The 27,233-nt window shown below is 40.5% G+C and overlaps 1 protein-coding gene across 4 annotated transcripts in view; it reads right to left on the reverse strand.

Annotated features, from left to right (window-relative positions):
• FHIP1A (FHF complex subunit HOOK interacting protein 1A) overlaps positions 1 to 27,233 on the reverse strand; it is a 229,383-nt gene that overhangs the window by 152,369 nt on the left and 49,781 nt on the right. For all 4 annotated transcript variants that reach the window (XM_082728129.1, XM_082728128.1, XM_082728130.1 and 1 more), the window contains one exon: positions 1,980 to 2,106. The gene's annotated coding sequence lies outside the window, so the exon portion shown is untranslated. The remainder of the gene's footprint in view (positions 1 to 1,979; positions 2,107 to 27,233) is intronic.

Below are 27,233 nucleotides of genomic sequence, written 5' to 3' on the forward strand. Positions count from 1 at the left end.
TAACATGCACAGAATGCTATAGTTGTACATATCTTTTAAAGTAAAGGTATAATCTGTGCCCTTGATAATATCTAAAAAAATAACACTTTGCACACAAGGTGTGCATTCCCTAAAATTAATAAATTTATAGGAATAATTACTAAAGAATGTACATGGTAATGAAAATAACTTCATATCAAAGGCTACTATTTCAGCTCATTTTAATACTTCCTTTCATTTGAGGGGTTCAAAGAGCTTCATAAAATCTCAGGACACTGTATTTTTTCTGTTTTAACCATGAATCACACAGCAAAACTTTCCTCACAATGTTTACTGAAAAATGCTGGGCTGGGGCCCCTGGGTGGCTGGCTCAGTCAGTTGGGCTCCTGACTCTTAACTGCAGTTCAGGTCGTGAACTGAAGGCTCTGGGATAGAGCCCTGCATTGGGCTCTGTGCTCAGAGGCAGTCTGCTTGAGATTCTCTCTCTCTCCCTCTCTTCCTCTGCCCCTCCCCCAGTACTTCCTTGCACATGTGCGCTCTCTCTCTCTAAAATAAAAATTAAATAAATCTTAAAAAAAAAAAAAAAAAAACTGGGCCGGATGCTAAGTGAGCGCAGCACAGACCAGGGGCCTCCAATGCTTCCCCACTGCTCTTGACCATCCACAATTGAATAAGAGACCTGAGATACAACTTATTAGCAAACTGAAAGAGCAGATATTTCATGAAATTTAGTGTTTGGCATCTAGATGTCAAAATCAGATTTATCCATTAGCATCTAAGGAAAAAATATATCCATTCTGAATTTAGACATAGAGTTCAAAGTACATTTTTATTCAATTACATTCTCAATTTGATCTAATAATAAGCTACTTGAGAACATAGTCCTGTGCCATTTTATTCAAAGCAAAAATCAAAGAAATAACTAAGTAACACCTTTACATAAAAAAAAAACACAAAGATGAGATAGAAATATGAATTTACTACCTTGGGAGTGTCAATCATTGACAGCTCCTGTAACATGCAGATTCCCAAACCCTTCCCCCTCCCATTCTGGTTCTGATATACTAGACTGGGACCTAATAATTTGAATTTTTTTAATAAAGATTTTTATTTATTTATTTGACAGAGAGAGATCACAAGTAGGCAGAGAGGCAGGCAGAGAGAGAGAAAGGGAAGCAGGCTCCCTGCTGAGCAGAGAGCCGGACGTGGGGCTCCATCCCAGGACCCTGGGATCATGAAATGATCCAAAGGCAGAGGCTTAACCCACTGAGCCACCCAGGCGCCCCAATAATTTGAATTTTTAATGTGCATTTTTAACAAACACTCTAATAATATTTGGAGTAACAATGCAAAACACACCACCAGTAAGATGCAAATTACACTGGCTCAGAGGTATACCTTATAAGGAAGTTTAGATCTCATCTTATTGAACCTCATCAATTTCAGGAGCCCTTTCTACAATGCTGACAGATTGATTGATTGATTTTAATAAGAAAGAATATCAGCATTTACATAGTCAAATAAACAGCACATGCTCCTCTATAAGCTTATAAAAACATATTGCTTATTTTAACAATATTGCCATTGTTTGAAACCTAGAATCACCTCTTCTTAGGATCAGCTTTCAATACAGTGTATAAGCCTTCAAACACACAAATTATAAAAAGGAAAACTGTTTTCATTATATCACTGCACTGTCTGGTTTTTGATCAAAATTAGAGCCCCCCGGATTCACCACCTTAGCGCTAAAGGAGTTTCAACAACTTCCCAAACATGCCCCACAGGGTTAAGATTTGCCACCACAGAGAATGCCACCAGAGGATTAAGATGCTATTCCAAAAAATAAATAAATTTTAATGTTTTGAGTAGAGGACAGTCTCTCAAAAAAAAATGGTTTTGAACAAGATCATGTTGACTTGGATGTGTGAGCTCAAGTAGGCTTTTTTTAAAGGATGCTATTGAACATGACTAAATTCATATCAATAGTAGTAAGACATTACCTGTGATTGCTCTCTTCAGGAGCCTACTGCTGAGCTGTATTTGCTCTCTCCACTGTACCAGAGCGACAGAAAAGATTTCTCCAACACTGGGCACTTCTGGAAACTCCCAGAAGAAGGCTTCCAAGATCTGTGGAAAGAATTAAAAAAATATCCTGCTATCATTAAGAAACTAGGAAACCCAATCTAAGATCCTCAAGTTTGTCTCCCTTCCTTTTACTGCCATTTGTGGTTGCTGAGTGGGTTCTCCTCAGACTGCACTTAGCTTTATCATCAAGGAAATTAAAAGCAAAAAGTCCTGTCCCTGTGCTTTAATAAAACCACTTTTTTGCACCAAAAACATCACAAGAATTCTTTCAAGGCTGTTGGCTCTGAACCCCACCACTTCATCTTTTTTTTTTTTATGATTTATTTACTTATTTTAGAGAGAGAGAGAAGGGGGAGGGGCAGAGGGAGGGCAAGGAAATCCTCAAACAGACTCCCTGCTGAGCATGGAACCCCATGCAGGACTCGATCCCAGAATCCTGAGATCATGACCTGAGTGGAAACCAATAGTCAGATGCTGAACCAACTAAGCCACCAGGTGCCCCAACACGACTTCAAACCACACCAATGGGGACTAAGGAGGGCACCTGTCCTGATGAGCACCAGGGGTTATATGGAAGTACTGAATCACTGCACAACTTAAACTAATATAACACTGTATGATAGCTATACTTGAATTAAAATAAAATGAATATATATATATATACACACACACACACACACACACATACACATTCACACTTACATTTAAAACATGGAAACCATTTAAATGCCTAGTAACTGGGGAAGAGTTAAGTAAATTTGATATAACATAGTTTACTTAACCATCAAAACTTTTATGAGTTTATAATAAAATGGAAAATACCATTTATCATATAAAGAAAAAGCAGAGTACAATGTTGTAATTATATATAATCACAACTACTTATGCAAAAGCAAGAAATAAGATACAATTTGTTTCAATCAAGTTATAAGTATTAGGTAAACTATTTCCCCAACTTAGATGGGTTAAGGTGAGTAATTCAAGTCAGACTGTAGTATAACAAATAGATCTTTTCAAAATCTCTGTGTAACAAGGATGCACCACCCATGAATGCAATAATTTTTCTGCAACAGTCCAATATATTAAAAGATGGTTTCCTAGAATGACTGTCAGAGGTTTTTGTGTGTTTGACCTACAGGTGCCTCAAAGGCTTAGAAGGTAATACCTTTTCTTGTAACAAATATTTCAAGAAAGCGGGAAAAAAATGGGGATGTCTTGGAAGGAAGACCTCAGCGTGACCTAAACCTCTAAAACCAGGCACAGTGGCGGTAATGACCAGGCAGAAGAAGAGTGAATATGAGACTAAAGAATAAAAGGTAACATTTTCCATACAAATAAATCAATTCTTCATATCCTTAAAAGGAGATAGCAGGTCTAAAATGGAGTCACTAGTGCTAAATCCTGTCAGCAAACCAAGACTTAATACCTAACTTAATTGCATTTCAACCCGCCACAATACCCCCAGGAATGTGACCTTTAGCCAGTCAACATGGACTTAGCTGAATGAGCACCACCGAGATAATCCACCTAATAGACCCCTTCCATCTCCCTTAGGAAGACAAACTTGCCTGAAACAATGCATTCTTTGCTAATAATTTCCATTTTCCACACCCTTTCTGCCTTTAAAAACCCTTCTTCTTGAACAGCTCTGTGAAGTTCCTTTCTATTGCGATGGGATCCTGCCCAATTCATAAATCAGTGGAATAAGACCACTTTATCTTCAAATTTATTCAGTTGAATTTCTGTTGTTTAAAACTACCAAAAATTGGGGGTGCCTGATTGGCTCGGTGGTTGAGCATTCAACTCTTAATTGGGGCTGGGGTCATAACCTCAGGGTCATGAGATCCACGCTGAGTGTGAAGACTACTCTCACTCCCTCTCCTTCTGCCCTTCCCTGTGCAGCCCCACCCCTAGCTGGGGTGTACAATCTTTTTCCAAAAAAATTTTCTTCACTCTAATCGATTAATCATTTATTAAGCATCTGGGACATCACAGTTAAATTCATAATCACATGTCAGGCAATTTCATATAATGAGGTTTTACAAAGAATGGAATGCTACTTTCTCCATAATCCCATGTGAACAGTTTTATCATCAAGTACGGGAGAGATAGAGGCTCTTCTACGGCTTCTTAAGAATTACAGATTGCTTCCAGATGCTTTACAGGTGATTTTGAACCTTTCTTCATCCTGTGACTGCTGAATTACGAAAGGGCATCTCTAATTCATGAAAAATACTTCTCTCATCTTAGTGTCCATTATCATATACTCTCCACTTACACTCAACATTTTGAGGCGCTCACACATACGCTTTTACTTAGGTAATAAGGCATCGCTGTGTATCGATGAGTGCTTTACTGAGAACCACTTCGATTTTACCATCATGATTCCCTGGCAGCAACACTTCAGGACTCCAAAGGAAGCCAAGTCCTTTAACAGTAATACAGAGAATGACATCAAAAGCAAGGTTAAACAGAACTCAAGTAAACTGAAAGGACTCTTTTAAAATTCACTGGGTCTTGATAGTTCTCTTGGTTGTCATCTCATTTAAAAACAAAATATTTCTCCTACTAAAAAGAGGGTGGGGTTGACTGAGTTAACAACTCAGTCACACTCAAATCTCTGCTCAGGCAAGTACTCTCCTTTGAACAAAATGTCCTACCTCCATATAATAAAATCAAACTCAGGCTCACACTCCTGTGTGACAGCAATGTCACATCCCTAATTTCAACAAAAGAACAAAATCTAAACTTCATTTCCAGATGGCATAAATTCAATGAATTTAGACCTCTGCTGTGCTGAGTTTAGAAACCTGTTAATAGACAGGAATACACAAAAAGTATTAGCAAAACCACTAAATGAACATGGCAAGGGGTAGGGATGGATAATTAATACCTACATCATAAATCTCTCCCTATAATCAGTAAAACAGATGCAGGAATTTACACAGGAGGTGTGGATCTATCCATAGCACTATATTAATTGACCTCTGTTATAATCAAGTGCTTTCCTGCAAGATAATTAAATCAATCAATCAAAACAGAAGTCTCTAAAAGTTCAACAAGTTCATTCCAACACATGCAACTGACTATGAGCTAATTATTGAATAATTTCATTCTCCAAAAGAGCTGATCTGAGATAGATTATATTCACATGTGGACACTGTAGAGCAGAACAAAATGTTCTATGTGGTCTTATAATCCTTCACTGATTCCATTAAGCATATAATAACTCAGCCTTAAAATGGATGCACTTAAACCCAATCCCTGAATTCATAGATGATAAAAATGAAGTACAAGAGGCAAAGGAGCCTGTTCAAGAGGGAATAGCTGGAAACTGTGAAGACAGAGGTAGGTCCCATATCTTCTGAGCCACAACGATGTTATCTTCTCCACATTAAGCTCACAATTCCTCAAACTATACTATCCATTAAGTTGAACTTATTCCTTTCCGTTACCAGCAAAACTTTTTTTTTTATTAACATATAATGTATTATTTGTTTCAGGGCTACAGGTCTATGATTCATCAGTCTTAACAATTCACAGCGCTCACCATAGCACATACCCTCCCCCATGTCCATCCCCCAGCCACGCCATCCCTCCCACACTCCTCCACTCCAGCAATCCTAAACCTTTGGGAAAAGTTGAAACCCATTAAGCTTCAATCTTCAATTTCCATTCACTCAATCCCTGAGATTCTGCATTAGATACAGAGTCTCCTCTTTACCCAAGAAACCCAGTATAAGTTGGATGACTTTTGGAAGGTCTTAACCCAGAAATAAATTAGTGAGTTGCAGCATATCCCAGAGGAAGAAAAACAGGCAGGGAGAGATGACAGGCATCTTAGGAATGAATCAAAAAAACAAGTTTATTAGAATGAATAATGAAGGTGAACAAAACCAAAATCTAAGTATTAAAGTGCTGTTTCCCAAAGTGACAACTACTCAAAGGTCGCTTCTTAAAGAGGGAAAAAAATAAAAAAGGAGTAACCATTGCTGTTCAAAGTTCTGCATTCAAATAAATTTGGAAAACATTGCATTCTAAATATCCCTCTTGAATATTCACAAAGCACATTATGTGTATTAAGGCTCCAAGAAAATCTGGGGAAAGAAGCCCGCTCAGTTTTAATCGAACGTTCCCGAATCTTATTTGACATCTTTGGTTTGAGGAGCTTGTACTGACATCCTCCAAGAAACATACTTCAGGAAGCACATACAGCATTTTTGATGAATAATATGAGTATGACCCTCATTAAGCAGCATTTATAGTGAGATAGGCTTCCTCTTCCAGAACCAACTGTTAAAAATCAACTCATGAAATAAAAGAACCCTGTAATTATAATGGAAATAACCACCACCAACAATGTGTCATAAGTGCTCAGTGCAAGGCACTGTGCTAAATGAAATTTTTTTTGAGAAGTGGTGGGGGTGTATTCAAATTCAAATTACACTCTCCAGAAGCTGTATCTATTCATAAACAAGCAAACATTTTAACACAAATAAATATATTATATACACTGTTCTGTACCTTACATTTTTCACCAAACATATACCGGCAATTTTTCCAAAACAATACATAAAGAGATTCACTGATAATTTTTATGATTGCACAGTTTCTAACATCCAGATGTAACAGTGTTTTTATTCAGTTGCTGTGGAGGAGTATTTCAGTTGTTTCCAATCTTTAACCATTATAAACACTCCTACAATAATTATCTTGTATATAAATCATTTTCTCATGCATGTAATATGCATGTGCATGTAAGATACATTTATACTACACAGGAATATATAGTATATCTCGGAGAACGTATTCATATCTAGGATAAATTTCTAGAACTGAAGTTCCTAGTCAAAACATAGAAGATTTTTCATATGATAGATTTCAGTGGGCCAGATGGCCCACTAAAGGGGCTACTGTGTTGCATTCACGCCCTTTACAGGGTAGGTTATAAACCCATCTAATAGTGGTAAATGATACCTCCACGTAGCTGTCACATGCAAATCTCCTTTAATGAGTGGAGTGTAAAAGCCAAAGCCACGGTCATTTCCCTTCCAGAAGGCTATTTGTATCCTTTGTCCGTTTGTCTACTGAAGGGCTAGACTTCTCAGGGATTTGTAGGAACTCTTTATTAGAAAAATTAGTCCCCCTTTGTGATATGAAAAGCAAACATTCTCCCCAATTTTCTTTTTCTTTTGGTTTCCTTATGCAGGATTTTTTCAGTTGGGTTTTTTTTTTGGGGGGGGGGGGTTATATGATCAAGGTGATCCATCTCTTTTATGGCTTCTCAGTTTTCTGTCTTATTTAGAAAGAACCTATGTACTCCAAGATTATAAAATAAGTTTCTCATGCTGCCTTCTAGAACCTATTTTTTAAATATCTGTTTTATATAGGTTTTGGCTTAACATTTGAGGTCCTGCTCTAAACAGATTTTTCACTCCAAATGGCTACCTGCTTATTCCACTACTATTTATTGAACAGAGCATCTTTCCCTAATTAATCTGAAAGGTCATCTTTATCATATGCTAAATATGGTATTTGGTAATACCAATGTTTCAATTATTATAGCCTTACAATATGTTTTGTTTTTTGTAAATGGGCTCCACACCCAGCATGGAGCCCAAAGTGGGGCTTGAACTCACAACCATGAGATCAAGACCTGAGGTGAGACCAAGAGTCAGATACATAATCGACTGAGCCACCTAAGTACCCCACTTTACAGTGTGGGGTTTGGGGGTTTTTTAAAGATTATTTATTTATTTATTTGACAGGGAAAGAGAACAGAGGGAGCAGCAGAGGGAGAAACAGGCTCCCCGCTGAACAGGGAGCCCAATGCAGGATCCCAGTACCCTGAGATTATGACCTGAGCTGAAGGTAGATGCTTAACTGCCTGAGCCACCCAGGTGCCCCTACAATGTGTTTTAATGTTTTTTTCAGAGTTGTCCTGGCTATACATGCTTATTTTCCCATGTGAACACAGAATACATTTGTTTCGTAACCCCCACCAAAAAAACTTTTTTTTAAATCCTCTTGTTATTTTCACTGGAACTACATCAAACACACACATTTATTTAAGGAGAACTAGCATCTCTATATTCAAGAATAGGACAGGCCTTTTCGTATCTTTTCTGTATCCCTCGGGAGCATTAAGTGCCTTCATATACATTGTATATATTTCTTAAGTTTATTCTTAGGTATTTTATCCTTTTTTATGCTAATGATCTTTTGTTCCACTATTTCTCCAAATTCATTATTGTTGGTATATATGAAAGCTATAGATGTCGAGAAACTGTCTTGGTATCCAGACATATAGTATCTATAAAATTAGTTTGTATTCTAGTCATATATTCCTATCATTTGCAAGCAATATTTATTATTACCTTTTATACCTTTGTAACTTTATTTTCTTTCTCTTGTCCAACTATCTTGACTTGTGATTCCAAAACAGCACTAATAAACAGTAAAAAATAGTGGACATTCCTATTTTGCTCCAGACTTCCATGGGGATGTTCTCAAATCTCCTATTAAGCCTAAAATGGTTTTTGGCTTGAGACAGACATACCTTATTTTGCTAAGGATATTTTCCTCCTCTATTTTGAGGGATTTTTCGATCAATAGATGATATTGAATTTTTTCAGATGGCTTTTCCATAAAAACACGATTTTTGTTACTGATAGACTTAAAAAGATAATGAACGCCATGTCACCGAATCCTTCTTGCATTCCGAAGACAATCCTCATGTATTACGGTGTATTATTCTTTTAATGTGTGCAAAGTACATACTAATTGTGTTTTCTCACTCCATTCTGTAAGCAACCCAACCAGCTGGGCGCCACCATCATAGCTGCTCTAGCCCTCGCTCATGGGTCTCCTGCTCTCCTCTGCACTGCTCCTCAAACACACCATCTGGCCTCAGGACAGGGGCAGCGCCTGCCAGACCTGCTGTTCCCTGAGATCTCCTCTCCCCGGATTCCTGCATATATCATTCCCTTCCCCATTTATGTCTCTGCTTCCAAGGTCACCTCGGAACAGGGGTGCCCCTATCTGCCCCACATAAAACAGAAAGAAACCACCTTCTAATCGTGTCATTCCATCCCCATTTTTCATTTTTCCATGGAGCAACTGTTTCTGTCTAAAGTTGATTTCATTTCTATTAATTCATATTCCATTTCTCCCTGTAGAATATAAGCTCCAGAAATGCAGGGGTTGTGTCTGCTTTGATCAGTGCTAACTGATCAGTGCTGACTTCCCAGCACCAAGAACAGGCCTGGTACATAGAAATTACTTAACATCCAGTGACCACATGAATGAATGAACACATGAATGAATGAATGAATGAATGAATTTATTTAAGTAATCCCCACACCCAAAGTGGGGCCCAAGCTCACGACCCAGAGATCAAGAGTAGCGTGCTCCACTGACTGAGCCATCCAGTCACACCCATGAATACCCATTTGATGGACAGGAAACTAAAGCTTAAAGAGACCATGTAACTAAAATCACACAGTGGCCAGCCTTTCTTTCAATTCCCTACCCTTAACCATTAAAACAAATGACCGGTGATTTGAGGCATAGAAAATGCTCATATAATTTATTTATTTTTTATTTATTTATTTATTTTTAACCCTCAGATACTCCAATGTGTATTTCCTAAAAACTCTTACAAAACCATAGTACAGTTCTAAAGATCAGGAAATAAACATCAATAAAACAACACTGCAATCTGCAGGTAACATTCAAATTTTGACAACTGTCCCAACAATGTCTATTATGACAAAAGAAAACTCTAGACCATGTACTGCATTCAGATGTCATGTCTTTGGAACAGTTCCTTCATCTTTCTTTTATTTCCTTCAATCATTGTCTTTCACACCTTTGACCTTTATGAAGAGCACAGGCTAGCTATTTGGTAGGAGGGCCTTCAGTCTGGGTTTATCTCTGGTTTCTTTTTAATTAGATTCACATAAGCCTTTTGGGTAGAAACTCACAGAAACTTTGGGTCGGACAAATGCTGGAGGTATTAAATTGATCACTGGGTTAAGATGATATCAGCTCGGGTTTTCTGCTGATGATCCGCCTGCGAGAAGTCCTCTGATATAAAGTAGGCAGAATGGAGAATGTTTACGGGTGAGCTGCAGACCATCTGCTCATATCATCTTATGAACACTAAAGCACAAGTTACTGACTCCATTGAAAGAAGCAAACTGTAGAGTCCCTATATGAGATAAGCAAAAGAAACAGAAGATGGCCTCCAGAGAATTCCTCTAAAATTATGGGCAGAGAAAGGGGAACCCTCCTACACTCTTGGTGGGAATGCAAGCTGGTGCAGCCCCTCAGGAAACAGTATGGAGGTTCCTCAAAAAGGTAAAAACAGAGCTACCCTATGACCAAGCAATTACACTACTGGGTATTTACCCAAAAGATACAAATGTAGTGATCTGAAGGGGTATGTGCACCCCAATGTTTATAGCAGCAGTGTCCATAGTGACTAAACTATGGAAGAGCCCAGAAGTCCACCAACAGATGAATGGATAAAGAAGATGTGGTATATATATATATATATATATATATATATATATATATATATTTATACACACACACAATGGAATATTACTCAGTCATCAAAAGAAATGAAATCTTGCCATTTGCAACAACATGGATGGAACTAGAGGGTATTATCCTAAGTGAAATAAGTCAATCAGAGAAAGACAATTATCATATGATTTCACTTTTATATGGAATTTAAGACAGGGGATCATAGGGGAAGGGAGAGAAAAATAAAACAAGATGAAATCAGAGAGGGAACTGAACCATAAAAGACTCTTAACCATAGGAAACAAACTGAGGGTTACAGGAGGGGAGAGGGGTGGGGGATGGGATAACCAGGCATGAAGGAGGCCCTGTGATGTGATGAGCTACTGGGTGGTGTGTGCAACTGATGAATCATTGAATTCTACCCCTGAAACTAATAATATGTTAATCAACTGCATTTAAATTTAAAAAAAGAAAAGAAAAGAAAGAAAATCATGGGCATTCTACTGCAGCAGCGCTCTTCTCTCAATACCTATGAACCTCACACAGCAAGCATCCCGAAGCTCTGACCTTCTTCCATACATGTCTTTGGACATCCAGAAAATTAAAACAAGATGCCTCAGGGCCAAATGCCATTAAACACGTGTTTACTACCAGTGCTGGCATATATGAGTACTAGAAGGGCACTCGCTCCACAGACTAGCCGTTTCATGGCCAGGACAGACACCAGGGATGTGGCTTTGAAAAAATGATTTGCTCTCTCAAAGTCTAAGAATCCTTTTTGGTTTTAAGGCAATTTATAGGTAAGTATACTTCATGTTCGTTCCCTCTTCTACCACTGGGACACTTTCTTGAACAAACTTGAGGCCAAAAACAAAATTTCACAAATCTCCATTTCTGCTATTAAACAGTGTCTTCAACTTTTTTCAGAATGCAGTCAAACTCTGTATTTTAGAACTGTGGAGCCGATCCAACGTCGCAATGTGTCCCATTTAATTCCATCAATGTAAAGCATAATGAGCAAAGATTGAGCTAGTGAGGCATAACTAAATGTTTTGAACCTGTGAATTTAAAAAGCAAGGCTCATTTATGTTTTTTCTAAATAGTAAATAAAATCATCTTCCAACATTGCACTATCAAATTACAGTCATTTTTCCAGCAACACACACTTGAGGAATGCCACAAAAGGACTTTCCTAACAGTTCTTTCTATTGTTGTCTGTAACCTCCTAAATATTTCTCTCATTGGCTTCTATTCAAAGATAAATGGAAGGCAGTAAAATTTATGGAAAATGTATTCAACTGCTTAAAATACATCAAGCAAAAGGAAAAAGATTTTAGAGCTGTATTATGAGTTGTGAAATGATAGCTCCTCCACTCCGTCGTGGCTTCAACGAGCGCTAACAAAACAGGACTGCTCCCGTTCCAAATCCCCTCCGACACCAAGCTCAGATCTCCCACCTCGAGTTCTCACCTTGGTCAAGGCCAGAATAAACAGCTGTCCTTCCCCTTTCCACACAACGTCACTTTGTAGGCCACAAATACAAGCTTTCATGCTGGGAGGAAGTTCCAGGGCACTGGACAAACTCTGGCTCTCTTCAACCAGCCCGTGGAGTATCCCCTTGCCTCTCTCGGATGTTCAGAGAGGGAAAGGAGGAAAAGGACCTTTCTGTACAACTGGAAAGTGTAACCAGAGAAGTCTGCCCTTTAAGCAGCTCACAGAAAGGTAAAATACAACTCTGGTTAAGGTTTCAAATTTAGCTCTGAAAATTGTACACTAGCACTTGACCAACATGTTGCAGGATTTTAATGAAATAAGATTATGAAAGTGAAATCGATTGAAGTCTATTTTTACATTTCATGGGCCAAAAAAGAGCCATGAAAGAATTTTTTAAAGTAACATTTAAAAGACACCATACTTTATAAAATTAAGTTAAAAAAAAAAAAAAAGACAATTGTGCCAGTTCAGAAATGCCTTAGAATAGGGAAGTGAGGGAGTCTAAAAGCATTAACTATAAAAAGAGAAACCAGAGTATTAAATTTAAAGAGAGAGAGAGAGAGATTAGCATTGAGAAAAATTCACCTTAATAAAAATCAGCTTAATATAAGAAAATAATTTATTCACCTTGCATAATACTATTTTATTTTATTTAGTCCTTTCTCTAAGAATTCTAGAGATCTTTCTAAGTATTGTCCACTTAATCCCTCATTTACCAGTATAAAAGGAAAAGGCACTGCTATTCCACTTGCAAACATGCAAGAGATTTCAGTAACAAAGAAAAAGAGAGAGAGAGATAAAGTTTCAGGAAACTTCAAAGGAAAGAAGACAGGAAGTAGCCTCTTTCTGGCTTGGTGTCTGAGGAGGAGATGTGGCTGAAACATACAATAAAGACAGAAATAGGGGCACCTGGGTGGCTCAGTCAGTTGAGTGTCTGCCTTCAGCTCCAATCATAATCTCAGGGTCCTGGGATCAAGCTTTGTGTGGGGCTCCCTGCTCGACAACGGGGAATCTGCTTCTCCCTTTCCCTCTGCCGCTCCCCCTGCTTGTGCTCTCTTTCTCTCTCTGTGTGTCAAATAAATAGATAAAATCTTAAAAAAAAAAAAAAAAAGACAGAAATATATATAATACAGGACTGGCTTAAGTAAGCAAACAGATCTGGAGTTTTCTTATAGGAAAAGTAAGTTTGGCAGAATCTGTTTACACTCCAGCGTCCAAAAATATCTTTTTTATATCAAATTATATCAACTGCATGTTTTATAATCCTTAGAAACAGACCAACATGGGGCATCACCACTCACATTTCTTTCGTTGAGTCTTAGAAGCAAGAAATGTTCAGAAGTATGAAAAGAATGCTAACCTTAATATGAAATCCCCAACAGAGAACACTAAAACAAAGTGAGACGAGTTGCCACAAAAAAAATAGAGCAAGAGGAAAAGATTCCACCATTTTTGGAGGCAGGCTCAGAACGGAAAGAGCAATAAACATCCTTTGCAGTCACAGGGCACCTTGTACATGGCTTTCTTAATATTTGTTTATGTTTTTATCCTCCTGGGAGGCTGCGATCTCCTTGAAGGCAAGAACCTGGCTTTATATCAGCCTGGCCTATAGCCACTGAATTCAAATAAATGAACCACGTGTCAAGTCAATTAACCTTTCTTAAATTCTCTGGACAGAAAATATTCACAGCATTTGTATTATGCAAATTTTATCTCTATTAAAACAATACCAAAAAGATCGTGGCCTTAAACACACGTCAAAAGTCAACTGGCAAGGAAAAGGCTTGCTTCGATTATTAAGGCAAAGCAATTTTTCTAAGTTATAAAGAGTGTGATACGAGCTTCAGGTGTGCGATATAGTGACTGAACACTTCCACACAGCAGCGGACGCTCACCACATGTGTCCGCCTTCATCCCCATCACCTGCTTAACCCCCCCCCTCTCCTCTGGTAACCATCAGTTGGTTCTCTCTCGTCAAGAGTCTGTTTCTTGCTTTGCCTCTTCCTTTCGTTTGCCCGTTTGTTTCTTAAATTCCACAGGAGTGAAATCATACAGTATTTGTTGCCAAGGCAAAGCTATTTTGAAGTCAGAACCTAAGTCACTGGACTCTAACGTAAAGGCAGTATGCTTTACAATGAACAGTAAGCTTTTTAAAATTAACCCTCCATACGTCCAGAGTCCTTAACTGTCCAGACAGGTGAATACACAACCTCAAAATACTCATCTGGTTATAGATGTTTCTAGGTCAGGTGACTGGCCTGCCGCTGAAACTAATTTACCTCATTTATGTTGACACGAACAGATTGTGTCCACTGTACAAAGCACAGATTCAGAGTGCTGGGTGGGTTGGTTTGTTTTTCTTACAAGAATCCACGGTAAAAGGAAATTCAGGGAAATCTAGAGGCCTGCTTTCCTTCATGCTCCCTCCTATCCTCAAGTAATTCAATCTTCTTTGCCTCTTCCAAGAAATGTCAAGTCGGTCTATTTGGAATAAGCTCCTGGAGGTCCTGAGCCTAGAATGTGCCCCTCGCCTCCCTTAATCTCCTCAGTGTCTGTACTCACTAACTTCCCTGAGGTCGAGAAATCAGAAAATCTCATTCAAGTAAAAAAGGTGATCTTGGTGATGCCTGGGTGGCTCAGTGGATTAAAGCCTCTGCCTTTGGCTCAGGTCATGATCCCAGGGTCCTGGGATGGAGCCCTGCATCGGGCTCTCTGCTCAGCGGGGAGCCTGCTTCCTCCTTTCTCTACCTCTCTGCCTACTTGTGATCTCTGTCTGTCAAATAAATAAAGTCTTTAAAAAAAAAAAAAGGGGGGGTGATCTTGGAGTACAGCGCTCTGTCTTTGAAAAGTAAACTCTACACCAGCCACCATCTGGGGCAATGAACTAACATTGTGGCCACTGTCTCTGCCCCACAAAATAAAATCCTGGAGCAAAATAACACAATGTGGCCACAGACCAAAGAAGGAAAATGAAAACCTCAAATAGAAAGAGGCAGAGGGCAAAGATATTATTAATTACTGAGTCTAAACTCCTCCTACTGACATTGGTGAGTTGAAAAATGAAGAACTTTCCATGATCAATCGGGTCTCACTAGACAGACGCTTTTAAGACTGCTAGGAGGGAACCCGCTCCTCTGTATTCTAACCACTATTCAACAAATCATACATGTACCACCTCTCCAATCAATACAGATATCCAATGACAAAAAGGTGTAAATGACATTAATATGCATATCTGTGATAGAAATATGGAGTCATGAGCTCAGAGGGAAAGTCTAAGTGACATGAATATGCACGTTCCTGATAGAAATAGGGAGTCACCTACTTAAAGTTAATTGTCATAATCAAACCTCTGACTTTGAAAGAAAGAACCACCACTCCACCTCACTAATGCCTTGTCTACCCGCCCAAGGCAAGGGAACTGAAATTACTGACACCTTGATGTCCTTCGCAGTGACCCTACTGAAGTGAAAGAGTAATTCAACTCAGAATAAGAATCTTTATAAGACGTTTTCAAAGCCCAAATAGTCCTGGCCCTAATGTGCTGGCCCTAAGCCTTCAGTACAGATGCCTTTTACACGTCAGCCTGCCTCAACATACAGAATCTCATGACTGACTGAACGGCAGACACAACGCACTTACAAAATAAAAGCACATTCAGTACCCACATATACAGCTTTCTTTTCTATACCATTAGACAAAAGCACAAGTGGAAAAAGTGAGGCACTGACTTTTAGCTTAAACACAAATGGAATGACCCTACCACATGTTACTTAAAAATGCAAAGCACCATCACAAGTTAATTTGTCACTTAGAGAAATCGCTGTGCTTTTAGGATGGGAATTCATTTATGAGACGCTCTTAGCACAGTTCTCCCCTAACCTTCCCTTCTCAATTTATCTTACATTTGCTGCTCTTCCACAGCAAATTTTTTATGTGCAATGTTATGGCTGTGTAGTGTAAGTTACAAGGTCACCGATCTTTGAAGCCCAGAGAACATTCTAATGGAAAGGACGTGATGCTACCAGCTGCCGAGAACTTGACCTCTCCTGACCCAACATGCTAAAGAGACAGGATCAGGTAGGATTTTCTATGGTCTTTATGAAGGAGGAAACAAGAGGGGCTGGGGCCAGCTTCGATTTGACTGTGAAGTGGGGACAGGAGAGCCACACAATTTTTGTTTAAAAATAAGGAACGGCAAAAAAAGAAATCCACAATCTTAACATGATCCATTTACTTTAGAGAAAGAATAGCGATTTTAGATGCACCATAACAACCAGTCTTTTTATCCATTGTGAGCTTTTGAGACTAGTCTAGGCATCATCCAAGTGTCTTCAGAAGTAACCAGAGCATGAGCCAGTGGGCGTGTCCAATGCCTTGAGCTGACGGGTAAAACCTAGTGATAATTTCATGCTTTTCTCTAAGCCTCAGGGCCATCAACAGGGATAATATCTTCCTGCTCTATATACTCCCCACAATCAAACCTTTTAAAGAAACTGTATCTGGGGTATCTGGATGACTCAGTCATTAAGTGCCTGCCTTCGGCTCAGGTCATGGTCCCAGGGTCCTGGGATCAAGCCCCGCATCAGGGTCCCTGCTTAGCGGGAAACCTGCTTCTCCCTTTTTCATGCCTGCTTGTGTTCCCTCTCTGGCTGTGCCTTTCTCTGTCAAATAAATAAATAAAATCTTTTTAAAAAATAAAAAAGAAACTATACCTGAAACTACTCAATTAGTATGCACCCTACCTCCTGCCCAGAGACAGAAAATCATAATTATACAAGTAAAGAACTAGTGTCACTACACTTGATATACTTGAGGAAACCACAAGGCAGGCTACACTAGGACTGCCAATACCCCTGAGAACTCTTCCACCTCAAATGGCTGCAAACCTTGTGAAGATTTCTTACAACTATTATCCCACAGCAGCTAAAGCAAGAGTTATTCAGCTTTTTGGAGGGGAATAGATCCTTTCCAGAATCTGATGAAAGCTACAGACCTGCTACTCACTAAAACTCATATCGATACACACAAGGAAATCTTATTTTTCTGATCTCAAGGGTGGTTCTTGAATCTTACATTAGGAATCTCCAGCTGCGGGCTTCTGAAGGACTGCCTAGCTCATCAGAAAGACACAAGAGGAAGGGAACGGGTTTGCAGTGTGAAGGCAGATACGATGATTATAATTACGTATGTGCTGCTTTGGGAATCCTCCAACAAACCGTCACCAGAGACATGAAACTAAAATGCTTGAATGACCTCAGTAGTATCCAAATGAATGAGGCCCTGGTTGGTCCAGCAGAAGATCATTCCATTTCGAAAACAACCAAATTTCCTAACATGTAAAACATAGTGTTCATATACATCGGAAGTGGCTGCTTCCAAACTCCCACCTAAAAGTTACCAAGGGGTGGTAATCTAATTGGCAACCGGAGCTAGGATACTTGATTTGAAGACAAAGTTGCTGAGGACTTCATATAAGATGGAGAAAACATCAAATGTTCACCAAAGCATTATAGATGGTGGGGGTACAGGGGAAGCAGTGTTAAAATAACCCCATGGGGGGGCAACTGGATGACTCAGTCTGTTAAGCGTCTGCCTTCAGCTCAGGTCACGATCCCAGGGCCCTGGGTTCAAGCCCCAGATCAGGCTCCCTGGGGAGCCCACTTCTCCCTCTCACTGTCTCTCTGCCCTCCACTCTCTGCTTGTGCTGTCTGCTCTCTCTTGTGCTCGTTGGCTCCCTCTCTCTCCCTCTCTCTCTAATAAATAAATAAAATGTTTTTTTAAAGAAAGAAAGGGACATAAACAGGGGAAGTAGAAGAGGGAGAAGCAGGCTTCCCGCTAAGCAGGGAGTCCAATGCAGGGCTCGATCCCAGGACGCTGGGATCATGATCTGAGCCAAAGGCAGACACTTAATGACTAAGCCACCCTGGTGCCCTCAATTTTTTTTTAAAGATTTTATTTATTTATCGGACAGAGAAAGACACAGCCAGAGAGGAAACACAAGCAGGCATGAGAAAGGGAGAAGCAGGCTTCCCGCTAAGCAGGGACCCTGATGTGGGGCTCGATCCCAGGACCCTGGGACCATGACCTGAGCCGAAGACAGACACTTAATGACTGAGTCACCCAGGTATCCCAAATAAGTGAAATATTTTTTTAAAATAGCCCTTGCCAGAATGGGAGAAGATATCCACAAATGACACCACATAAAAAGGGCTGATATCCAAGATCTATAAAGAACTCCTCTAACTCAACACTCAAAAAACAAATAATCATGTCAAAAAATGGGCAGAAGACATGAACAGACATTTCTCCAAAGAAGACATACAAATGGCTAACAGACACATGAAAAAATGTTCATCATCATTAGCCATCAGGGAGATTCAAATCAAAACCACATTGAGACACCACCTTACACCAGTTAGAATGGCCAAAATTAAAAGACAGGAAACAAGTGTTGGAGAGGATGTGGAGAAAGGGAAACCCTCTTACACTGTTGGTGGGAATGCAAGTTGGTGCAGCCACTTTGGAAAACAGTGTGGAGATTTCTTAAGAATTTAAAAATAGAGCTACCCTATGACCCTGCAATTGTACTACTGGGTATTTACCCCAAAGATACGGATGAAGTGAAAAGAAGGGCCATCTGTACCCCAATGTTCATAGCAGCAATGGCCACAGTCGCCAAACTGTGGAAAGAGCCCAGGTGCACTTCAACAAATGAAAGGATAAAGATGATATGATCCATATATACAACGAAGTATTATGCCTCCATCAGAAAGGATGAATACCCAATTTTTGTATCAACATGGACGGGACTGGAAGAAATTATGCCGAGTGAAATAAGTCAAGCAGATAGAGTATCATATGGTCTCACTTACTTGTGGAGCATAAGGAATAACACGGGGACATTGGGATATGGAGAGAAGTGAGTTGGGGGAAATCAGAGACGGGACAAGCCAAGAAAGACTGTGGACTCTGAGAAGCAAACTGAGGGTTTTGGAGGGGAGGGGGATGCGGGGTTGGGTGAGCCTGGTGGTGGGAATTATGGAGGGCACGTATTGCATGGAGCACTGGTTATGGAGCATAAACAATGAATGCTGGAATACTGAAAAAATAAAATTAAATTAATTTTTTAAAAAAATACCCCATGCCATCCCTAGCATCCTCACTGCTCCAACCGTAGCAGTTCTCAAGCATTGCTCTTGGGAGCAGAATCACCCAGAAAGCCTGTGAAATACCAACTGCTGGGCTCCAGCTTCAAAGTTCCCAATTCAGCAGGCCTGGGGCAGAGGCCAAGAATTTCATTCTAACAAGTCAGTGGTTGCTGCTGCCGATCCAGGCAACCACACTTTGAGAATCACTGATCTACGCAGTTAGAGCCTGTCCCACATAGGACATTCCAACTTCTTTTAAGCACAGTCACAGTCTCATCCATATGTCATACTTGTCATCAGAGAGAAAAACCAGTACCTCTCCATCACTCAAGTCAGCTTCTTACCTGTGCTACCTCACGGTGTACATTGGTGGGCTGAATGACACACAATAAGCTTCTTGATGGCTGGTGAGTGTCTATAAGTAATTCACACTACTTCCTGCCGAGGAAAAACTTTGAGCCATTCTGTTTTAAAACTGTACCCTTAGGAAGCAATAAACGGCAAACTGGTGCTAGGAATATTTAAGACTTAGCAAAACACCCATTACCTCCAGAGCTGTGGTTTTCAAATTGAGCTCCACAGAGCCCCAGATGTTATACCCATATACCTCAAGGGTTGAGGAGGGAGGGAGGAGAGTAATCAAAGAGGCTTTTGGCTTCCCATTTCAGTCCCTCTCTGAACTTGAAGTTCAGGTTCTCTCTTATATACAGATTAGCATAAATTACATTGATTAGTGGTTTTATGGTCCCTCTGAGGGAAAGAAAAGTTTAACGAAGACTGGATTTGATTACCTCTAAGAGTCCCTCCATTTCTATAATTCTACTAAGTACAACAATCAAAGGCTAATTGGCACATTATAAAAATAAAAATATAAAACTGGCCCAGAAGGCTGACAAAAATGCTAAAAACTGCAAAGGCATATGAAAGGTTGCAGTCAGATCACATTTGTGTCTGGAAGTCATACACAGGAGTTTCTAAACTCACGGGGGGCAGCAAACAAACTTTGGTAAATGGAACAAAAAAACAGACAAACTCTGGCGGTAATCATCTAGACTTAAACTTGCCCTGTCAAGCAGACACCTTGTAGAAACCAGGATCTTTCCAGTGAGGGACCATGGTAACACCAGGAGGCACAAGGCAAGAGGCCAGAGTCGGGATTATTACTAACAAAGCCATCTACTAAGCTAGCAAAACTTTTCTTTATGACACATACTGGTACACTACCAGGCAAGTTACGCATAAAGTACTAAGACCATCACTGCAGTCGGCAGGTGGACCACACCTGAAAACACAGAACTGGGTGCAGGTGATGGAGGGATGGTGGTTTGGGGGACATGAACAACATACCCTATATTACACTTTAACTTATAAGTCATGCATAATTCCAGTCTCCAAAATCACCCCGGCAGGGGGTGGGAGGCATGAGGAAATGGAATGTCCTCAGTGAGCAGTCAGCCATTCCTGGGATACCAAAGCGGTCTACAATGACTAGGGTGCCCGGTCTTGGAATGAAGATGTGGGTTCAGTATTAAATAGAAAGATACTAAGAGCATCTTCAAAGCTACTAGGATCTCAAACACACACCATTACCCTACTTTCAACCAATTACCCTTTGCTACCTTCTTTGGCTAGGGCAGCAGCTAGAAGTAGGAGGAAAGGATTGTCTCAATCGATCAGTAACTCATAAACCAATTTCTTTTTTTTTTTTTTTAAAGATTTTATTTATTTATTTGACAGAGAGAAATTACAAGTACACTGAGAGGCAGGCAGAGAGAGAGAAGGAAGCAGGCTCCCTGCTGAGCAGAGAGCCCGATGTGGGACTTGATCCCAGGACCCCGAGATCATGACCTGAGCCAAAGGCAGCGGCTTAACCCACTGAGCCACCCAGGCGCCCCTCATAAACCAATTTCAACAGAAAATCTAAACCAGTCGGTAAAACTCATATCTTCTAAACCAAAGAAACCAGAATGTTCCCATCCGTATCTGTTCTTGGGACTGCGGTGGGGTGGGGGAGGGGAAACAGCATCACACAGAAGGGTTGGGCATTCATTATTTCATTCAACAAAAACATTTGTTTGTGCTCAAAACATTTGAGCCACTGGGTGGCTCAGTGGGTTAAAGCCTCTGCCTTCAGCTCGGGGATCGAGCCCTGTGTGGGGCTCTCTGCTCAGGAGGAAGCCTGCTTCCCTCCCACTCTCTCTCTCTCTGCCTACTTGTGATCTCTGTCTGTCAAATAAATAAATAAAATCTTTAAAAAAAAAAAAAAAAAAACATTTTCTGAGCTCCTCTGGCAATGATGAATACTACACAGTGCCAAATCTAAAGGAGTTCACAGGGACCCTGAAAGACCTACCCTCGGCCCACCAATGTTGTAAAGTCATACCTAATTGCACAGAGAACCAGGTTAGAGTCCAAAGTCAAACTCAAGCCAGCAATTACAATCAAAACTATCCTTGAAAATTCCCTGTAATTCCTCATAAAATACAATACTATGCTATATAATCCTAAGTCCAAGATAACCAGTTTTTTCTGCTCCCTAGGAAAGACTATTACCTCTTCAAGTAAACACCAGATGAAGTACATTTTACAGGCCATGTGCTTAAATCAATTTCTCTCTGAGAGGAAATGAAATCTCCCTAAAACAGCAAGCTCTTGTCCCTCATCTCATATTCACTCTAAGACCTATACTCATCATATTTCAATTGTCGTTTCTTGACCTTCTTTTTCCTTTCAGCCAAGTGCATTAGTTTAATTCCCATGAGTAAAATATGCATATAATGATTTTGCTGTAATATCATCTTAATATTTACCCAAAGTTATGCCAAAATGCCACCATTTCTTCAAGTCAACACACTGAGAATCCTGCTTTTGAATGCAAATGTTTTCCCTACACAAGAGAATGAATGTTTTTACCAAATTAGTCCCAGTTATCTGGAGAGACCAGAGATACCAGAGTGAACAGGTAAGTTTTGGCAGGTAAGAAGAAAATCAAGAAAGATCCAGAATACGAAATAGATGTTAACAAACTGGGCCTGTCGGGGAACAATGCGAACCCATGGTACACCCCAAAAAGGAGTGGAGTAAGCAAGAGAAGATTCTAATAACATATATCCAAAGTTCTTCATGGTCAGTCCTACCCTCGTACATTACATAGAAAACCCATTCCCAAAGTCCTCCAGATGAGAAATGTTTCCAGAAAAAGAGATGGGCCTATCAGGTTACTCTGATTTGGCCCGATGAGACTATCCAGTACATTGTGTAGTCCCAGCGGCTACTGCCTTCCACTGCATTCAAGGTCAAACAAACTCATGTGGCTCCAGACAAAGCCCTGAAGACTAATACAGTACCCCCCACATCTTTTTCCCTTTGTGTTGTCCTCCCACAATGGGAAGAATGGGTGCCACACCCACCACACCTCAGACTCTCTTGGGCATCATCAACAAAGCCTGACAAGTGCTGGGAAGGCTGGTCCTCTCCAGTTCCCACAGGCACAGGTATGTCTATTCCAGGCAACAACAAACGTTTTTTCAGGAAACAAAGCACTCTCTGCCAGCCTCTTCCCCTCACGCTTCTGTAGCCTTTCTTCCTCTCTTTGTCATACTGTAAATTCTGCTGCTGTCGCCCCTCAGCCGGCTCCCTCTCAACTCATTTCCCTTCCTTCATCTTATCATTTTTAGCTCACTGTGCACCCCTCTCTCTTTGTCCCCTTCAGATTCCATCTCATCTTCACGATCATTGTCAACCTTCCAACCCGCTGGTGCTTACCCACTGGTTCCCCGGATGGCACATTTAAATGCAAAAAATGCACCCCCAAAACACTGTTTCTACGAGTCAAATAAACACCAGATACATTTTCCTACAACTACACAATTTAAACCCTGTTGCATTCTTCTGGACACAAATGTGCCTTGGCCACCTGTCCCTCCCCAGTGACAGCCTGAAATCATTCCCCTCCCCATTTCCCTCCTGCTGTGAACTTCTGATCCACTCAGAACTTCTACTTGACCTCGGCCCACGCTTATCACTACCTTAATTCTTCAGCTGATTTTGGAAATGAGAAATTTTAAGCAGGCAATTAAAAAAGACTAGTAAACCTGCTCTTGACAGGACTAGACTTAACTCTAATGAGATAAAATGACAAGCACATGGCTTGCTGCCAATGCATCACGAACAGTTTAAGAATTAGATTCAAAATAGCTGATAAAATCTGAAAGGCAGAGCGACCTCTACGCATTTTATCTTTTGCTTGGTTTGCACTGTGTGCAAGATATGAAACTCAAAATATTAAGATACCAGTTTAGGAAGAGACCTTCAATTCAAGATTTAGGAAGAGGCGTTGGGGGAGATTACTAGAGCAGAATACTTAGTAAGTGCATGTAACTATTTTTCTCTGCAGTGAATATAAAATGCATAATATACCGTTTTCCTAAACTTTACACACTATGTTTTTCTGTCTTGTAGAACAAAATGATCCTGTCTTTGCTAAAGTGCTTTACCTCTTTCATACAAATATTTAAATCTAATAATTAGAAGAATAACAGGAGACCTGTAGAGACTATTTCACTTAAATGTAATACATTAAGGAGCACCTGGGTGGCACAGTCCACTGAATGCCTGACTCTTGGTCTCAGCTTGGGTCGTAATCTTGGGGTTGTGAGATCGAGCCCCACGCCAGGCTCTGTGCTCAGCAGGGAGTCTACCTGCGACTCTCTCTCCCCCATCGCTCTTTCTCTTCCCCGCCTCAAAAAATAAATAAATATTTTTTAAAAATTTTAACTAAATGTAATACATTAAAATCTTCACACACATTTGGAAAAATGCACTAAAATCCTGATACGCATTTGAAAAAACACATTTTTTACAAGAATGTATCCTCAGACATCAAAAAGAAATGCTATTTTCTGTTAGACGTGCACAATTTCAATAAAAAATGGGTTCCCATAGCAGGGGAAAGAATTCTTAGAACATGAAAAAATCCCAGGCATTCAACATGGTTGACTTGCAAGTCCCTTTATTTCACTTGTCCATAAAATTAAGACCTTCTGTCCTATAAACAAAGAATGAAAGAAGCTAAATGTCACACCACCTTCACCTTCACCCCACTACCACCACCCTCAAGCACTGGTTCTAGTTTTGGTAGCCGACAACAGGGGTCTTGACACTTTAAGCCATTCCAGCTACAACCCCTGTTCTGGTTTCTTGCTTCAGAAGCCACTGTCTTAAACCTGACAGTAGAGATACATAACAGAGATTAATGCAGTGTTACCTTGAACAAGCAATTAAACGAGGCTGAAAAGCAGCAACTAAACCCCAAACCATTTGCTCTTTCACGATAGGAAGCTGAAGATAATCTTGTTTACTGAACATAAATCACTTGAGATCAGGCCACATTCCAAAATGATATTCCAGACGGAAACACCGCAAAGGCAGAAGCTGCTTACGTGAGTATTTTCATCCAAATCTAAAAACAAACTGGACCAGTTTTTCTTGTTGCTTCGAGGAAAGCGATCACTTTAAACTAGGGACATGATTCAACAGAAGGGCTTCCCTAGACCCACTGGGGCTCTATTTTTGGTCCCACCCCTGCAGGTCGTGTTGTCCCCCCACCCCCCACAACCCTGTCGTCTTCTAGCTGTGTATTAGGTTTCTGTCAACTAAGTTTGTTTCCTCTTGCTTCAGTATCTATTTAAAAGTCTTCGGGAGTTTGCAGAACTTGAACTCCATTGATCATTCTCACCTTCTCCTATATTTTTGTGGTATATTCACATTTTTCTAGAAATAAAGTCACGATACAGTCCATTTGTGTGTGTGTGTGTGTGTGTGTGTGTGTACTTTTTAATTCTCCTGAGGGCTTCTGTGAGGTTTATGCAAACAAAACTCTCACAGAGGCTGCTGTGTTTGCTAGGGTTCCTGTTCACATGCTGCTGGTTAGGAAGAGCTTGGCTTTCCTTTTAATTTCCTTGAGTTAAAGTCACTTAGACAGAGAGCCTTTGAGAGCTACAATGGGCAACAAGTCAGTGACTTGTTTGTTGAAAGGTGCTATGTTCACAGCTGAATATTTTGATTGTGCTGGTTAATTCAGCAACCAAAGGCTTGTCAGGGAGGCTTTCTTTATTACTCTCTTTCTACTAAATATCACGGGAAATGCCAGTGCTCCTGATACAGATCCTCTGTGCCCCAGAAAAAGCATAAGTGGGGCCCTGCTGAGATAACCAAACAGGACAGTGGGCAGGGGAGTCTGCCCTACCTCCCACCCCCAATCTCACTCCCCTACTTGTCCTCCCAGCACGCCCCCACCCCAGGGGAAAACCTCATTTGGTTTTAAAGTGCACTATAAGCAGAAGGCCTGCATTAAATCTCAGACCCCACACATTTTCGCTCTTTATGCTACAACTCTAGATATTACCTCAGATATAGTTAAGCCAATGGTACAAAATATCCCAGTGGACCTTACTCACATATGCTGAAAGTTGCATTACAAGCTCCTACCAAACTTCCCTCTTGTAGGATTTTCCACTCCTCTATGCGGCACATGTTCCAACCACAGACCATCTTTTCCACCTCCAGGAACAATTACTTTATCTCCTAGCAAGATAATCAACTCCCCAGGCGTCTAGTCGAGAATTTTCTAGAGCCTGTCCACACCACAGCAGGCCAGTTCCTGCTTTTCCGTCTTCCTCTAAGACCAAGAACACAGACCTTTCTCCCAAGCCTGCCAGTTCCTCCAAGGCCATAAGGCAAGCTGACAGCTTAACTCTGAGTGGCTGAACTACTGACAGTTTCCTTCCTATCCAACATAATTCCAAGGTTTGTGGCCTAAAACCAAAGCATCACAAAGCCCACGATCCAGAGCCATGCAAACCTGGCTTTGACTCTGCTACTCACCGTCTCTGTGACGTGGGCAAATCACCTCTCTCCGTCTCAGTTCTATCTCTGGGATTGGAATAGTAACAGCATTTACCTTTACTGTGAAGACAGAATGAGATAATGTCTGGCACGGAGCAAGCTCTCAGAAAATGTTAGCTAAGTTTATCATTATATTAGTGTTCTACTACTGTTATTACCACAGGGGTAACTGGTGTAACCTGGTAAGCTTCAGACCAAAGTCAAACTTTGTTTGACTGTCACAATACATTTTGCTTTTGTTTATTTATTTATTTATTTATTTAAAGGATTTTATTTATTTATTTGACAGAGAGAAATCACAAGTAGTCGGAGAGGCAGGCAGAGAGAGAGAGAGGGAAGCAGGCTCCCTGCTGAGCACAGAGCCCGATGCGGGACTCGATCCCAGGACCCTGAGATCATGACCTGAGCCGAAGGCAGCGGCTTAACCAACTGAGCCACCGAGGCGCCCCTGCTTTTGTTTATTTATTACCTTCAGAGAGGTGAGCATTCTCCAGTCTGTCACTGTCCTCATCACTCCCCCTAAGACTCTTCCACTGTCATTATACTACCTGTTGGATCCTAAATTTGTGATACCCCAACCCTCTCAACCCAAACTAACGGTCTCAGAGATATACAGGAATTTTTTTTCAACAAAAATGTTACCGAACTAGGACAGCTAGACATTATACTAAAAAAATGCCTTTTTAAAAACCATAGGAAGGAGCCACCAATTGCCAAAAAAATGTTAAGACCTCTCCATCAGGGCGCCAGGGTGGCTCAGTCATTAAATGTCTGCCTTTGGCTCAGGTCATGATCCCAGTGTCATGGGATCAAGCCCCGCATCAGGCTCCCTGCTCTGCGGGAAGCCTGCTTCTCCTTCTCCCACTGTCCCCCTACTTGTGTTCCCTCTCTCGCCGTGTCTCTGTCAAATAAATAAATAAAATCTTAAAAAAAAAAAAAAGACCTCTCCATCAGCTAAAAGGCACATAGATGATAGGTGGGAAAAGAGGAATAAATTCTACTTCATTGTTTTAAGGGCAGCAACAACTTTCAAAACATGGAGAAATTTGTGACGTTCTTCTAAACCACAGGATCCCACTGTTAGCT

Source organism: Mustela nivalis (assembly GCF_964662115.1).
Source record: "Mustela nivalis genome assembly, chromosome: 4".
Classification (NCBI taxonomy): Eukaryota; Metazoa; Chordata; class Mammalia; order Carnivora; family Mustelidae; genus Mustela; species Mustela nivalis.